Source organism: Mesoplodon mirus (genome assembly GCF_964341445.2).
Source record: "Mesoplodon mirus genome assembly, chromosome: 3".
NCBI classification, from domain to species: domain Eukaryota; kingdom Metazoa; phylum Chordata; class Mammalia; order Artiodactyla; family Ziphiidae; genus Mesoplodon; species Mesoplodon mirus.
In genome coordinates this window covers 82,718,629-82,735,507 of record NC_138978.1, presented here as the reverse complement: position 1 = coordinate 82,735,507, position 16,879 = coordinate 82,718,629, and the positions used below count along the sequence as shown (strand labels likewise).

At 36.4% G+C, this 16,879-nt stretch overlaps 1 pseudogene across 1 annotated transcript in view; it reads right to left on the bottom strand.

Moving 5' to 3' along the window:
• Positions 1-1,152: 1,152 nt before the first annotated feature.
• Positions 1,153-16,879, bottom strand: part of LOC309799166 (calcium-activated chloride channel regulator 4-like) — an 84,757-nt pseudogene continuing 69,030 nt past the window's right edge. The window contains exon 12 of the transcript in view: positions 1,153-1,487. The product of the transcript in view is annotated as a calcium-activated chloride channel regulator 4-like (transcript). The remainder of the gene's footprint in view (positions 1,488-16,879) is intronic.

Sequence of the window (16,879 nt, the reverse complement as noted above, 5' to 3'; positions counted from 1 at the left end):
GAGTATAATTGCTTTACAATGTTGTGTTACTTTCTGCTGTATAACAAAGTGAATCAGCTATATGCATACGTATATCCCAATATCCCCTCCCTCTTGCGTCTCCTTCCCACCCTCTTTATCCCACCCCTCTAGGTCGCAAAGCAAGAGCTGATCTCCCTGTACTATGCAGCTGCTTCCCATTAGCTATCTATTTTACACTTGTCATGTCAATGTTACCCTCTCACTTCGACCCAGCTTCCCCTTCCCCCTCCCCGTGTAGTAGACCACTTTTAATCAATGATAAAAAACAAATTTGACCTCCTTACTGCTTTGGACCATATTTCATTGAAAAATTATCTTTATACTCTTTTTGATTTTAGTTTATATTAACATAAATTATTCATTCATAATAAAAATGAAACCTAAATAATTCTACCATAAAATTTTTTCTATTGTGGATTCATAAATATTTTTCAAATGGCTTGGATGAATTTTGATTTTGTTAATATACAATATCAAATGAATTTGTAGCACACTTTGAAAATGTTTCTTAAAAAGCCGACAGGTCCGGAGTTCCCTAGTGGCCTAATGGTTAGGATTCAGCTCTCTGGCGTGGCCGGGGTTCAATCCCTGTTTAGGGAAATAAGATCCCACAAACTGCAAGGTGCGGCCAAAAAAAAAAAACAAAAAAAGCCAGCAAGTAAAATCTGCATTTTATTTTATTTTATTATTATTATTATTTTTTTGCGGTATGCGGGCCTCTCACTGTTGTGGCCTCTCCCGTTGCGGAGCACAGGCTCAGTGGCCATGGCTCACGGGCCCAGCCACTCCGCGGCATGTGGGATCTTCCCAGACCGGGGCACGAACCCGTGTCCCCTGCATCGGCAGGTGGACTCTCAACCACTGCGCCACCAGGGAAGCCCTGCATTTTATTTTATATTGAGTTAATAAATGGAATTTTTAAAAGATAGGAAATGGTATATTCATTTTGCTTACATTGAGACTAATTAGAACTATTAAACTCAAGTACTTAGGAAATTTACTACTTTTGTACATTCACTTGTATATTTCAAAGAGCTTTATAATAGACAATGAGTATAGCAAATTAAATTCTAAATAAACTTTTACCAAATATGTATAACATTGAATTTCAGTTCTGATACAATTCCTAGTTTAAAATACAGATAAAATCATAACTAATACAAAAATTGCCAAGCTGATTGAAGAAATTTTGGTACCCAGAGCAGGGACACTGTCTTCTGACAGAGGAATAAACTTGGCTGCTTGTGCAACATTAGAAACCTCTGAGGTGATGTTGGCTTCATTGATGACTTGGACTGCAATATAGGTAACATTTTCTATTTTAAAAGGTTCTGACTTAAATTCAAAATTTTCTATTGAGCTGGCCTCCTTAGGTATTAGACTAGAAGTATCCACTAAAGCAGCATTGTCAAAATCTTCTCGGAGATCCAGGAAACTCTTACTTATTCTTATAATGTAGCTGTTGGCTGGAAAACAAACAGATATTTCATGTATGTTAGAATCACTAGGATGCCTTATTGCTACCACATTGCCTTGCATTTAGGGGCCTACCAGAAATGCACACTGGGTTTTTTGTCTGGTTATTCCATCTTCTTTATTTTAAGAAAAAATATGGGAACAGTTTTTAATCTAGTTATCTAATCACAAAGAATTAATTCAAAATTGTATAGTACTAAAAATGGAATCTAGATTTCTTTTTAGAAATAGAAATATGAAGAACTGAGTCTACTTTTAATTTAGAACAAGGAACACAGTAATGTTTGAGTATAGTAAAGATATTCAGTACTCTACGCCTGTATTATTTCTCATTAAGCTGAGAGGGAGAGTAATGCGACGGTTGAGGAAGAGAGCAGATAAGTAGAGTGGGAGCCAGGGATAAGGAAAAAGAGCAAAGGGAGGCAGAGAGGCTGGAATGTGTACCAATTAAACATGTTTAGGAGCTAGGCAGACTTTGATTAACACCTTACTTCTACTATTTTCTGGCTGTAACAAAGAAAAATTTATTTACCCCTTCTTACCTTTAGTTTTCTTAACTGTAAAATAGAGAATCGGTCATTCAGTTCATTCAACAAATATCTACAGAATGCTAGTGATGAGAATTATACATGATAATGCATGAAAAGTATTTAGCACAATGGGAGTTAATAAATGTTTGAAATATTAGCTATTATTACTGTTACTTTATCAAGAAAGGAAAGAAAGATGCTGACGAATGTTTCATTTCAAAATGGTTTTAGAAATCTACAAGGGCCATCGATATAGAAATATATTCTCACATTATGAAATGCCATGAACAATAAAACATCAGATGTCTTTTTTGAAGTGAAGACTTTTTTTTTCATGAAATGTTGAAGATGTTTTAAGCATGTGAATAACTTCAATTTAGTGTTTCTGGTTTTTAAATTCAGGCCCTGTGCCTTAAAATTCTAGTCTTTAAATAAATAGGCCTTATTGATCTGACCTGTTCCCCTACTCTTTACATCCTCTCTGCATTCCATTTACGTTGATCTATCTACCTATCCATCCATCACTTACTTTAATTCAAATATTTCATTGTGAAATTTTGCTTTCTTGACTTTGATCATATTATTTAGTTCCTTTTTTCCCTGTCATGACTCCCTGGAATGTGCATCCTCTCCCTATCTATGCAAATTGTACTCATTCTTCAAGGTCCAACAGGAGGTCCAGTTTCTTCATGAAGTCTTGGTCATGTATTTCATCCCCTTATGACTCTCTTCCATGAACTCTTATTGCATGGAAAGGGGTTTTCCAGTTTTATAGAGGTTCAGTTTATCTTTTCAATTTGAACATATTATTCTTGAGAGCAAAGGTATGTTTTTGTATGAACTAGAGCACTCCTTTTGTATGAACTAGAGTATCTGATACTGTGTTGGGCATGTATTTGACCTCCTTAATTACTTCTAGGCCCCAACAGACACATGAAAAGATGTTCAACATCACCAATCATCAGGGAAATGCAAATCAAAACTACCTTGCACCTGTCAGAATGTATTTTATCAAAAAGACAACAAATAACAAGTGTTGGTGAGAATGTGGAGAAAAGGGAATCCTCTTGCACTGTTGGTGGGAATGTTGGTTGGTGCAGCCACTATGGAAAATGGTATGGAGGTTACTAAAAGAATTAAAAATAGAACTACCATACAATCCAGCAGTTCTACTTCTGGGTATTTTTCTGAAGAAAACAAAAACCCTAATTCAAAAAGATATATGCACTTCTATGTTCATTGCAGCATTATTTTCAATAGCCAAGATATGGAACAACCTAAGTGTCCATTGATAGATGAATGGATAAAGAAGATGTGGTATATATATACAATGGAATATTACTCTGCCATAAAAAAGAATGAAGTCTTGCCTTTTGTGACAACATGGATGAGCCTAGAGGGTATTATGCTAAGTAAATTATGTCAGACAGAAAAAAACAAATACCACATGATTTCACTTATATGTGGAATCTAAAAAACAAAACAAATGAACAAATATAACAAAACAGAAATAGACTCATAGATACAGAGAACAAATAAGTATTTGCCAAAGGGGAGGGGAGTGGGGGGAATGAGTGAAATAGGTGAGGGAGATTAAGAGGTACAAACTTTTACAAAATAGATGAGTCATGGCGATGAAATGTACAGCATGGGGAATATAACAGTAACACTATAGTAATTTAGTATGGTGACAGATGGTAACTAGACTTAAAGTGGTGATCATTTTGTATTGTATAGATATATCAAATCACTATGTTATGCACCTGGAACTAACATAGTGTTGTAGGTCAGTTATACCTTAATAAAAATATGACTTGTTGACCAACAATAGAGTTATTCAGTTGATGCCCAAAATGACAAAATTAGAGGATCATAAACTATTAGAATTACATCTACTTGTTTTAGTAATTCTAGGTCATCTAGTCTGATTTGCATATTTGACAGATATGGAAATTGGGTCCCAGAAAATTTAAGGTTTTTATTCGAAATTATATAGATATTTATTCTTGAGATACTTCTACTACCTCCTTTTGCAATGCCTAAGGGTAAAATTTGATAGCAACTACACTATCTTCCTATTTGTCACAAGGAAAGAGGACAATCAGATCCCACCTATTTGAGGCATTTGAGGTTAAACACAGTGAAGTTTTTTTTGTTTTTTGTTTTCTCTCCCAATTTATGTACGAAATACTTTCTTCCTTCTTTTAGTTCCTATAATCAGCATAAGGGACATTTATTATGAAGCCAATCATGAACTGAAGGCTTGGTCCTAACTGAATTCAATTCAGAATTAAACATTTGGTCAGATAATTTCATTTATGGCTTTTTTCAGTGGAAGTTTCTTTTTAATTTCACCGTATTTTTAAGGGTCATAGTGTATTTCAGAGCTGTCATGATAAGAATCTCAATATTGAAGTACAAAGAGCACTTCATGGGTATTTTATGTTTCCTTTGGCTTTAGAATGATTTTTTTTCGTTGTGTAATAATGATAAAAGGAAATATAGCTACATGGGGAATGAAAGATTTAAAAGCATCATTTCTTTTCAGAGCATATAGTAAGGGGTTTATTATAACCTAGGAGAAAGAGCATTGAAAGTGGCTTTTCAGCACTGACAGCCTCTGAGATATGTGTCTATTGATATGCATATTGCTTTCATTTTACCATCTTAAAGGGAAAATAGCAAGATTGGCTTTACCCCATAAGAATCTACTAGTTTAGGGCTTCCCTGGTGGTACAGTGGTTAAGAATCCGCCTGCCAATGCAGGGGACATGGGTTCGAGCCCGGGTCCAGGAAGATCCCACATGCTGTGGAGCAACTAAGCCTGTGAGCCACAACTACTAAGCCTGCTCTCTAGAGCCCCGAGCCACAACTACTGAGCCCACGTGCTGCAACTACTGAAGCGTGCGTGCCTAGAGCCTGTGCTCCACAAGAGAAGCCACTGCAATGAGAAGCCCACTCACCACAATGACGAGTAGCCCCCACTCGCCACAACTAGAGAAACTCACGTGCAGCAACGAAGACCCAATGCAGCCAAAAATGAATTAAAAAAAAAAAAAGAATCTACTAGTCTAGCACAATACTGGAATATGGTAGGCATTCAATAAATACTAATTTAATTTAGTTAAATGTAAAGCAAAGCTGAAAGTGACTTAAGCTTCCTGGAATGATGGCAGTTTATTCTAAGGAACTTGGAATGAATGAGATATTTTGGCCTTGAACTCTAATTCAAACTCCATAGCCAAATCTCTGCATGTGATCCTCTCTCTCTCTGGGACATCTTCACTTAACGTGGCTAACTTCTCTCATTCTTCAAGCCTTAGGTCAGGGATAGTCTTCTCTGAAAAGCCTTTTAAGATATACCTTGTGATCTTAACCCTCAGGCAGAAGTGGCCATTCAATGGCATATCTCATCATATTCTGTAAAATTATCTGTTTATTTGCAAGAAGTATCTTCTGCACTCAACTAACTGTTGAGAGTAAGGATTATTTCTTAAGAACCTAATAGCCTTAGAGGAAAACATAGGAAGAACACTCTTTGACATAAATCACAGCAAGATCTTTTTTGACCCACCTCCTAGAGTAATGGAAATAAAAGCAAAAATAAACAAATGGGACCTAATGAAACTTAAAAGCTTTTGCAAAGCAAACTACAATCAAGACAAAAAGACAGCCCTCAGAATGGGAGAAAATATTTGCAAATGAATCCACGGACAAAGGATTAATCTCCAAAATATATAAACAGCTCATGCAGCTCAATATTAAAAAAAAACAAACAACCCAATCCAAAAATGGGCAGAAGACCTAAATAGACATTTCTCCAAAAAAGACATGCTGATGGCCAACAAGCACATGAAAATCTGCTCAACATCACTAATTACTAGAGAAATGCAAATCAAAACTACAATGAGGTATCACCTCACACCAGTTAGAATGGGCATCATCAGAAAATCTACAAACAACAAATGCTGGATAGGGTGTGGAGAAAAGGGAACCCTCCCCTCTTGCACTGTTGGTGGGAATGTAAATTGATACAGCCACTATGGAGCACAGTATGGAGGTTCCTTAAAAAACTAAAAATAGAATTACTATATGACCCAGCAATCCCACTACTGGGCATAAGCCCAGAGAAAACTATAATTCAAAAAGACACATGCACCCCAATATTCATTGCAGTACTATTTACAATAGCCCGGTAATGGAAGCAACCTAAATGTCCATCGACGGACGAATGGGTAAAGAGGATGTGGTACATATATACAATGGAATGTTACTCAGCCATAAAGAGAAACGAAATTGGGTCATTTTTAGAGATGTGGATGTATCTAGAGACTGTCATACAGAGTGAAGTAAGTCAGAAAGAGAAAAACAAATATCGTATATTAACGCATGTATGTGGAACCTAGAAAATGGTTCAGATGAACCGGTTTCCAGGGCAGAAATACAGACACAGATGTAGAGAACAAACGTATCGACACCAAGGGGGGAAAGCAGCGGGGGTGGTGGTAGTGGTGGTGTGATGAATTGGGCGATTGGGATTGATATGTATGCCCTGATGTGTATAAAATTGACGACTAATAAGAGCCTGCTATATATATATTTAAAAAAAAAGATTTGTGCACTCAAATAAGTGCAAGTTATATCTTTAAATTTTTTTTTAATTTGATTTAATTTATTTTTTATACAGCAGGTTCTTATTAGTCATCCATTTTATACCCATCAGTGTATACATGTCAATCCCAATCTCCCAATTCATCACACCACCACCCCTACCCCCCCACTGCTTTCCCCCTTGGTGTCCATATGTTTGTTTTCTACATCTGTGTCTGTATTTCTGCCCTGCAAACTGGTTCATCTGTACCATTTTTCTAGATTCCACATATATGCGTTAATATACGATATTTGTTTTTCTCTTTCTGACTTACTTCACTGTGTATGACAGTCTCTAGATCTATCCACATCTCTACAAATGACCCAATTGTGTTGCTTTTTATGGCTGAGTAACATTCCATTGTATATATGTACCACATCCTCTTTATCCATTTGTCCGTCGGTGGACATTTAGGTTGCTTCCATGACTGGGCTATTGTAAATAGTGCTGCAATGAACATTGGGGTGCATGTGTCTTTTTGAATCATAGTTTTCTCTGGGTTTATGCCCAGTAGTGGGATTGCTGGGTCATATGGTAATTCTATTTTTAGTTTTTTAAGGAACCTCCATACTGTGCTCCATAGTGGCTGTATCAATTTACATTCCCACCAACAGTGCAGGAGGGGAGGGTTCCCTTTTCTCCACACCCTATCCAGCATTTGTTGTTTGAAGATTTTCTGATGATGCCCATTCTAACTGGTGTGAGGTAACACCTCACTGAAGTTTTTGTTTGTTTGTTTGTTTTTGCCATACGTGGGCCTCTCACTGTTCTGGCCTCTCCCATTGCGGAGCACAGGCTCCGGACGTGCAGGCTCAGTAGCCATGGCTCACAGGCCCAGCTGCTCCGCGGCATGTGGGATCTTCCTGGACCGGGGCACGAACCCATGTCCCCTGCATCGGCAGGCGGACTCTCAACCACTGCGCAACCAGGGAAGCCCCTCATTGTAGTTTTGATTTGCATTTCTCTAATAATTAGTGATGTTGAGCAGCTTTTCCTGTACTTCTTGGCTATCTGTATGTCTTCTTTGGAGAAATGTCTATTTAGGTCTTCTGCCCATTTTTGGATTGGGTTGTTTGTTTTTTTAATATTGAGCTGCATGGGCTATTTATATATTTTGAGATTAATCCTTTGTCTGTGGATTCGTTTGCAAATATTTTCTCCCATTCTGAGGGTTGTCTTTTCGTCTTGATTGTAGTTTGCATGGCAAAAGCTTTTAAGTTTCATTAGGTCTCATTTGTTTATTTTTGTTTTTATTTCCATTTCTCTAGGAGATGGGTCAAAAAGGATCTTGCTGTGATTTATGTCATAGAGTGTTCTGCCTATGTTTTCCACTAAGAGTTTGATAGTGTCTGGCCTTACATTTAGGTCTTTAATCCATTTTGAGTTTATTTTTGTGTATGGTGTTAGGGAGTGTTCTAATTTCATACTTTTACATTTACCTGTCCAGTTTTCCCAGCACCACTTATTGAAGAGGCTGTCTTTTCTCCACTGTATATTCTTGCCTCCTTTATCAAAGATAACGTGACCATATGTGCATGGGTTTACCTCTGGGCTTTCTATACTGTTCCACTGAACTGTCTTTCTGTTTTTTGTGCCGGTACCATACTGTCTTGATTACTGTAGATTTGTAGTAGAGTCTGAAGTCAGGGAGCTTGATTCCTCCAGCTCCATTTTTCGTTCTCAAGATTGTTTTGGCTATTCGGGGTCTTTTGTGTTTCCATACAAATTGTGAAATTTTTTGTTCTAGTTCTGTGAAAAATGCCAATGGTAGTTTGATAGGGATTGCATTGAATCTGTAGATTGCTTTGGGTAGTAGAGTCATTTTCACAATGTTGATTCTTCCAATCCAAGAACATGGTATATCTCTCCATCTATTTGTATCATCTTTAATTTCTTTCATCAGTGTTTTATAATTTTCTGCATACAGGTCTTTTGTCTCCTTAGGAAACAAAGAGGGAAGAAAAAGTCTCTTGCCTCTTCTGCAGGTCCAGACCTTTTCCCGGACTCCCTCCCGGCTAGCTGTGGTGCACTAGCCCCCTTCAGGCTGTGTTCACGCAGCCAACCCAAGTCCTCTCCTTGCGATCGACCGAAGCCCGAGCCTCAGCTCCCAGCCCCCGCCCACCTCGGTGTGTGAGCAGACGAGCCTCTTGGGCTGGTGAGTGCTGGTAGGCACCAATCCTCTGTGCAGGAATCTCTCGGCTTTGCCCTCCGCACCCCTGTGGCTGTGGTGTCCTCCGTGGCTCCGAAGCTTCCCCCCTCCGCCATCTGCCGTCTCCGCCCATGAAAGGGCTTCCTAGTGTGTGGCAACCTTTCCTCCTTCACAGCTCCCTCACACTGGTGCAGGTCCCGTCCCTATTCTTTTGTCTCTGCTTTTTCTTTTTTCTTTTGCCCTACCCAGGTAAGTGGGGAGTTTCTTGCCTTTTGGGAGGTCTGAGGCCTTCTGTCTGTGTTCAGTAGGTGTTCTATAGGAGCTGTTCCACATGTAGATGTATTTCTGATGTATTTGTGGAGAGGAAGGTGATCTCTGCATCTTACTCTTCCACCATCTTCTCAAATCTCCCCTACCTTGTTTTCTTTATGTTTAGAGACGTTTGACTTTCATTTGCTCATTTTCCCTTTATTTGCAGAAGATCTTTGAAGTCTTAATTTAAAAAGAGTCCCTCTAAAAAGGATTTATATTTGTGTCTTTCAGATATCTGGGTGCACTACTGGTCTGAGACCACTTTTTTTTTCTTAATTCAAATAGACTTCCTTCATGTGATGGTTAATGTAGTAACCAACAGCTTTTGTCTTTTGTCTTATTCCATCAGACTGTTAAAACAGTCTCAGAGAAAAAACTTGCTTGACCTAGCTTGGGCAAGATCCCAACAACCAAGCCAAGCAACTATGGCCAAGGATTGGGGTAATAACATTTCAGGACTCAAGATTGATCAATCAGTGGTTATGAGATGGCTGGTAGCTTCTAAGGGAGCAGCAACATGTATAAAATAATGGGTGAACAAACAAATAGATTTCTGCTACATATGTTCTCTTTCCTATGATGTCCAAAAATTTGTACTACTTGGCTAACCATGGCCTAACACACACCTATTTTATTGTTCTAGTAGTTTTAGAAACTGAAACTTGTGACTTAAACATTCTGAAAAACCTAGAAGGATGGAATTGAGTAGCTTACTAAACTTCTTTGGGCTTCTGCATCTGCATCTTGACAGTGAAAGTGGTAGAACCAATGGTCTCTAAAGACCCCAGTATGAAAGCATTATTATTTTAGGAGTTACATATTCACTAATCAATGAATAAGAATTCACTCAACAGCCATGCATTTAATAGACGTTTGTGAATTCCTACTATGTGCAATACATTACGCTAGGTATCATGAGAATGATTTTAATCTATTCTTTGTCAGGAAATTAATCTTTTCCCTTGAAATCTTGCTTATACTTCTAAAATGCATACTAAGTTTTATTAATATTGTAGCAAAGGCAAACTTTAGTACAATTCTGATTTTTAAAAAATCTTAAATTTTAAATTAGTGCTGTAATGTTTTTCTATACAGACATTATGCAATATTGAATTTTGAGGAAGAATCAACAGAATTGATGAAGGAAACTGTGATATTGTTAGACTTTGGAATCACAAAACATTAAATAATTGTGTTTACATAGTAAATAATTTGTTTTTATGCCATGTAAGATCCTATAAGATTCCAGTGGGACTAATCTCACTCAAAAGCAGTTTACAATTTTTACATTTAGTAAAGAGTTTGACAAACTTTTCAGTTTTATTTCCATATCTGATTACTCTTGTCAGATATGCTGTGACTACTGGAATCATTAAAGAAAAAAAAGCAACTAGGCCTAGAACCCAGCACTTGCCTGTTAATTACTATTATCTGGCAAGATTTATGTAACTTTCTTAGTCATAAGGTTAATGAACTTTGATTTAGAACTGGGTGACTTGGCAAAGTTCCTGTAAAGATATAATAATACTTGGACTGTTAAGTGTAAATAAAGGCCTGAATGAATGTAAATTTACCATATTCACCTACACTAAACAACCTCTTATTCACCATATTTTTGAATAGGAAGGTATGTAGAGAGGAGAACAAATTTTATATAATATTTTGTTAGCATGATTTATAACTTTTAAACATTTAAATATATGGTATTTGTTCCATACTGTACCATTAGTACATAGATGTCAAGACGAGCCCCTTGGCCTTATTTTCTTCAGTGTTCTCTCCACTTTCTGCTGTGGTCCTTCATGGTTGCTTCCTGTTCCCCAGCAGTGCCCAGCTCTTTTTGTATACTGGAGTCTTTGCCCTTGTTGTTTCCCCTTCCTGGAATGCCTTTTCTCTTTTACTGCCTTGTAGAATCTCTCCCATGCTTCAAAACTCAATTCAAATGTTTCTTCTCTTGGGAGCCTACCTGATCAGTTGATCTTTTCCTCTTCTGTGATCCCATAGAGACTTTTAATTATAAAGATTATATCACCTACCACAGTGAGATTTTGAAAACAATCTCTGATTATGTTATTCCTATTTACTTTATGATAAAGTCCAAAATCCTTAGTGACACTTGTAAGGCCCCCACCCCATTAAAATCCACATACTTAATTCTTCAGCCACATCTCCCACTCTGATCCTAGCCTGCCTGAGAATCTCCTCCCCAACTTTTTGCACATGTTGTTCTCTTTGCCTTGGACATTATTTTCTACCCTCTTGGTGAATCTCTACTCACCTCTTAAGTTTTAGCTAAAATTTTACTTTCTTAGACTTTCCATGACCCTTAGATTAGGTTAGTTCTCCATGATTTAAGTACCCAAAGCACTCTATACACTAAAATGGTGTATCTGTCTTTTCCATTAGATTTCATGAGTATGCTTGCCTTGTTCACAGTTATATTTCTGTTAATCAAGCATGTGTCAGGTACTTCAAAGGCATTTGCTAAAATTTTTTTTGGTAGAATGAATGCAAGGATAAATTCAAGCCTTCATTTTGAGAGAAACCTTCTCACTCACCTCACTCTTTCTGTGTCTATATAATGCCAGACATGGAGTGGGCACTCAATGATATCATTATATTTCATTTTCATAAAGATGTTTTCTTTATTTATAACTTATTTGCAATGGAATGCTCAGAATTTTTCAGGTAATAAAGTTATTCTAATTATATCCTTTTAAGTACTTGAATATTTTCTATAAATACCTTGTTGAATATTCAGAAATTTTTTCAGACATCCTGGTGAATCCTTCTCAAACACGTTTGTTATTTCCTCCTACTATGCCTTATCTACAAAATTTGGAGACTTCTCCCCATCTAGGCCTCTATTTAGCTCTTTTCTCTCCTTAAGGTGATCTCATCCAGTCTTGTTGGCTGATGACTCTCAGACTTGATGTGTATGTACTGGAAATTCCATACTGATATGACCTAATTATCTTCTTGACATCTTTATTGGAATGGCTATTAAGTATCTTAAACCTGACATGTCTAAACAGAGTTTAAGTATTTTTTATTTCTTGACAATAACACATTCTTATTCTCTTAGAAAGAAATGGATGATCTTTGATCACAGTAAACAGTAACAGCAGATCAGATGTTATACCCATCCCAGTGGATCAGTGACAGCTTCCTACTAGGACTTACACCTTTAAAAGCCAGCCAAGCAGCAACAGCCTAACTTCAATGACCATACTCTGGGTCATAGGTCAGTCAATCCCTAAATGCTCCCACTTGTGATATTCCACCATTTCCTGAACTACTTGCTCTTGGAAACCCCAAATGATAGTGGTTTGTTTTCTTCAGAGGCTTCACCTGGAAACAAAGCTCTTTTTTGCTTAACACACATGAGTCCAATTTTGCTTTCACTTGCTTAATGGAGGCCTCTTCATTTTACACCCTTCAATCATGATACTTTCCCAGTTTTCTTCATCCCATTATGGCATCATCATCTTTGATTCTTCTCTTTAGCTTGAATATCACATCTTACATATCAGTAACTTCTGGCAACCATACCTTCAAAATTTGTTCTGAATCTATCCAGTAGAGCATAGTGGTTAAGTGTATGAATTGAAGCCAGACTACCAGCTTTTCTACTTACTACACAAGTCACTTAAGCTTTTTGTACTTTAACATAATAACAGTACCTAATAACAGTACCTACTTCATATGATTAGTGGGAGGATGAAATAAACCAATGCACACAAAGTACAGAGAACAGTGCCTGGCACATAATAAATGTCATATACACATTAACTATTATCATTGTGATTACCACACTCATCCAAGCTACTATTATCTCTGCAATAACCTCTTAATTAGTGTACCTGCTTCCACCATTGTCTGGCCAAAATCCAATTTCCTCGTGGTAGCTAGAATGATCTATTTAGAAAATCAACTTTATTAAAGTATAATTTACATACAAAAATGTATCCATTTTCAGCATACATTTCCACAAATTTTGAAAACTTGTACACTCATGTAACTGTAATCACAGTCAAGGTATAGAACATTTCCATTATGTCAAATAGTTCCCTAGTATCCCCTTTTAGTCAGTTCTCCTTTCCCAACCCCAGCCTTGGGCAACCACTAAAATAATTTCTACCAGTGTATTAGCTTATACTTACTAGAATTTCATAAATGGAATTGTACATTATGTTTTTTTGTGTTTTGTTTGTTTTGTTTTTGGTGTCTGGTTCCTTTCAGTCAGCATGATTTTGAGATTCATCCATATTATTGCATATTGTTCACTACTATTTATTTATTTATTTATTTATTTATTTATTTTTGGCTGTGTTGGATCTTCATTTCTGTGCGAGAACTTTCTCTAGTTGTGGCAAGTGGGGGCCACTCTTCATCGCAGTGCGCGGGCCTCTCACTGTCGTGGCCTCCCTTGTTGAGGAGCACAGGCTCTAGACGCGCAGGCTCAGTAGTTGTGGCTCACGGACCTACTTGCTCCGCAGCATGTGGGATCTTCCCAGACCAGGGCTTGAACCCGTGTCCCCTGCATTAGCAGGCAGACTCTCAACCACTGCACCACCAGGGAAGCCCCCACTACTATTTATTGTTGAATAGAATTTCACTGGATGAATAAACTACAATTTGCTTATCCATTTACCAGTAGAAGAACATTTATTTTTTCCTCCTACTTTTTGGTTATTGTGAATAAGACTGCAATAAACATTTGTGTAAACTCTGAGTGGACAATAAAAAATTGTTTAAAGTTTTTGACTTTTATTAATAACACATTTTTAACAAGTCTTTTAGCGCACATGTGCACATATTATTTTGGGGTATATAATTAGGAGTGGCATTTCTGGGTCATTGGGTATACATATGTTCAACTAGAGTAGATAATGCTCAAGGGTTTTTTGAAGTTTATTGCCCATATTTGATGAAAGATATGAATCTACATATCCAAGAAGATCAAACCTTAAATAGAATAAATTCAGAGATTTATGCTGAGAAACATACAAGAAATTTTTCAATAAGATTAAGAGTTGATTTCTCATCAGAAACCACAAAAGCCAGAAGGCAGTGGGATGATTTAATCAAAATGATGAAAGAAGAAAACCTGCTGATTAAGAATTCTATATAGCAGCAGTCCCCAACCTTTTTGGCACCAGGGACTGGTTTTGTAGAAGACAAGTTTTCCACAGACAGTGGGAGGGGATTGTTCAGGCGGTAATGTGAGCAATGGTTCAGGCTGTAATGTGAGCGAAGGGGTGTGGCAGATGAAGCTTTGCTTGCTCGCCTCCTGCTGTGCAACCCAGTTCCTAACAGGAGGAGCACCAGTACCAGTCCACGGCCCAGGGGTTGGGGACCCCTGCTATATAGGGCAAAAGTATCCTGAGGAAGTGGAAACAACCCAAATGTCCAACAACTGATGAATAGATAAACAAAATGTGATTTAGCCACACAATGGAATATTATTCAGCCATAAAAAGTAATGAAGTACTCTTATATGCTATAACATAAATTTACCTTAAAACCACTATGCCAAGTTAAAGAATCTAGACACAAAGGCCGTGAATTTTACGATTCCATTTATATGAAATGTATAGCATAAGTAAATCCATGGTGACAGAAAGTAGCCTAGTCATTACCAGGGGCTTAGGGAAGGGGAGAAGAAATAGGAAGTGCTTACTTAATGGGTATAGGATTTCTTTCTGGGGTCATGAAATGTTCTAGTTTTAGTTAATGATGATGGTTGCACAACATTGTGAATGTACTAAAAGACTTTGATTGGATTAGTTGCATTCTACATTATAAAAAATCAGTTGAAAAGAATATGTCTTCAGTGGTAGGATTTTTAAGACCATGGCACCTGGAGTTAACTCTAGCAACAAAGTTTTTCTAATCTCAAATATTACCACATGGCTGCCTACTTAATGTATAGTTAAGGCTTTACACTTTAAAATATTTAAACTGGTAAATTTATATTATGTGAATTTAACTCAATTTTTAAAATTAATGATAGTATTCAATTATAAATTAAAGAATAAAATAAATATTTCTGAGTCCATGTGATATGAATAAAAATAGGGGGAAAGGAGAAAGGATAAATCTTATTTAAAGCATTGCAATGAATAAATATAGAAAGAATGAAAAAATGGAAATCACCATTAGAACATCATGGTAATATTATTGCAGGCAAACCTGTCTTTTCACGTGCTTATTTACCACCTGTATATCTTCTTTGGTGATCTGTTACTGAATAGATCTGTTCAGATTCTATTGCTCACTTTTTAATGAGTTGTTTATATTTTTAATGTTGAGTTACAAGTTCTTTATTGGATATGTTAAAATATTTTTTCCCCAGGGTGTCTTTTGCAGAGCAAAATTTTTCATTTTTTTAACATCGAGTATCAAATTTTTTTAATAGACCATGCTTTTGGTTCATATCTAAAAACTCATCTCCAAACCAAAAGCATATAGATTTTCTAATTGCTTTTCTTCTAGAAATTTTATAGTTTTATGTTTTATGTTTAGATCTATGATCCATTTTTGAGAATTTTTGTGTAAGGTCTTAGATATGTATTACAAATATTATTACTTTTTTGCCTATGGACGTCCAATTTTTTCAGCATTATTTGTTGAATTGGTACTTTCTCATTTAAATTGCCTTTGCATTTTTTGTCAAAAATCAGTTGACTATATTTGTGTAGGTCTATTTCTGGACTCTTTATTCTGTTACACTTATCTATGTGTCTATCTTTTTGCCAATACCACACACTCCTTTGATTACTGTAGTTTTGTTGATTGATTGGTTGACTGTGGATCAATTCCTTTTCTCCCTCTAGCTCTATTGAGGCATGATTGGCAAACAGAGTTGTAAGATATTCATTTAAAAAATCTAAAATCTAAATATATTGTATATATAAATTTAAATTGTGTAATTTAATATATATGTTAATTAGATATATTTATATATTGTAACCTGATTGCCATTGTAGCAATAATTAGCACCTCTATCATGTTATATAATTATTCTTTGTCTTTAGTAGTTGGAATAATTAAATTCTAGCCTCTTAGGAAGTTTGATGATTATAATACAATATTCACTATACTGCATATTAGATCTCTGGGGTTTATTTACTACTTGTTGTAAGTTTGTACCCTTAAACAACATCTGTCCTGTCCCCCTAACCCCCATCCCTTAATAACCACAATTTTTTTCTCTGTTTTTACAGTTTTGGCTTGTTGAAATTCCACATATAAGTGATATCATACGGTACTTGTCATTCTCTGATTTATCTCACATAGCATAATATTCTCATGGTCCATCCATGTTGTTACAAATGACAAGATAGTTCTATTTTTATTTTTTTGAGGAAAGTCCCTTTTCTCCACAACCTTGCCAACAGTTACTATTTGTATACTTTTTGCTGATAGTCATTCTGACAGGTGTGAGGTGATATCTCATAGTGGTTTTGATTTGCATTTTTCCAATGATTAGCAGTGTTGGTCATCTTTTCATATGCCTGTTGACCACTTGTGTATATTCTTTGGAAAACATGTCTATTCAGGTTTTATGCCCATTTTTAAATTGGATTGTTTTTCTGATATTGAGTTGTAGAGCTGTTTATATATTTTGGTTATTAACTCCTCATTGGTCATATCACTTGCAAATATTTTCTCTTATTCAGTAGGTTGTCTTTTCATTTGGTCAGGAGTTTCTTTTGCTGTGCAAAAGCTTTTAAG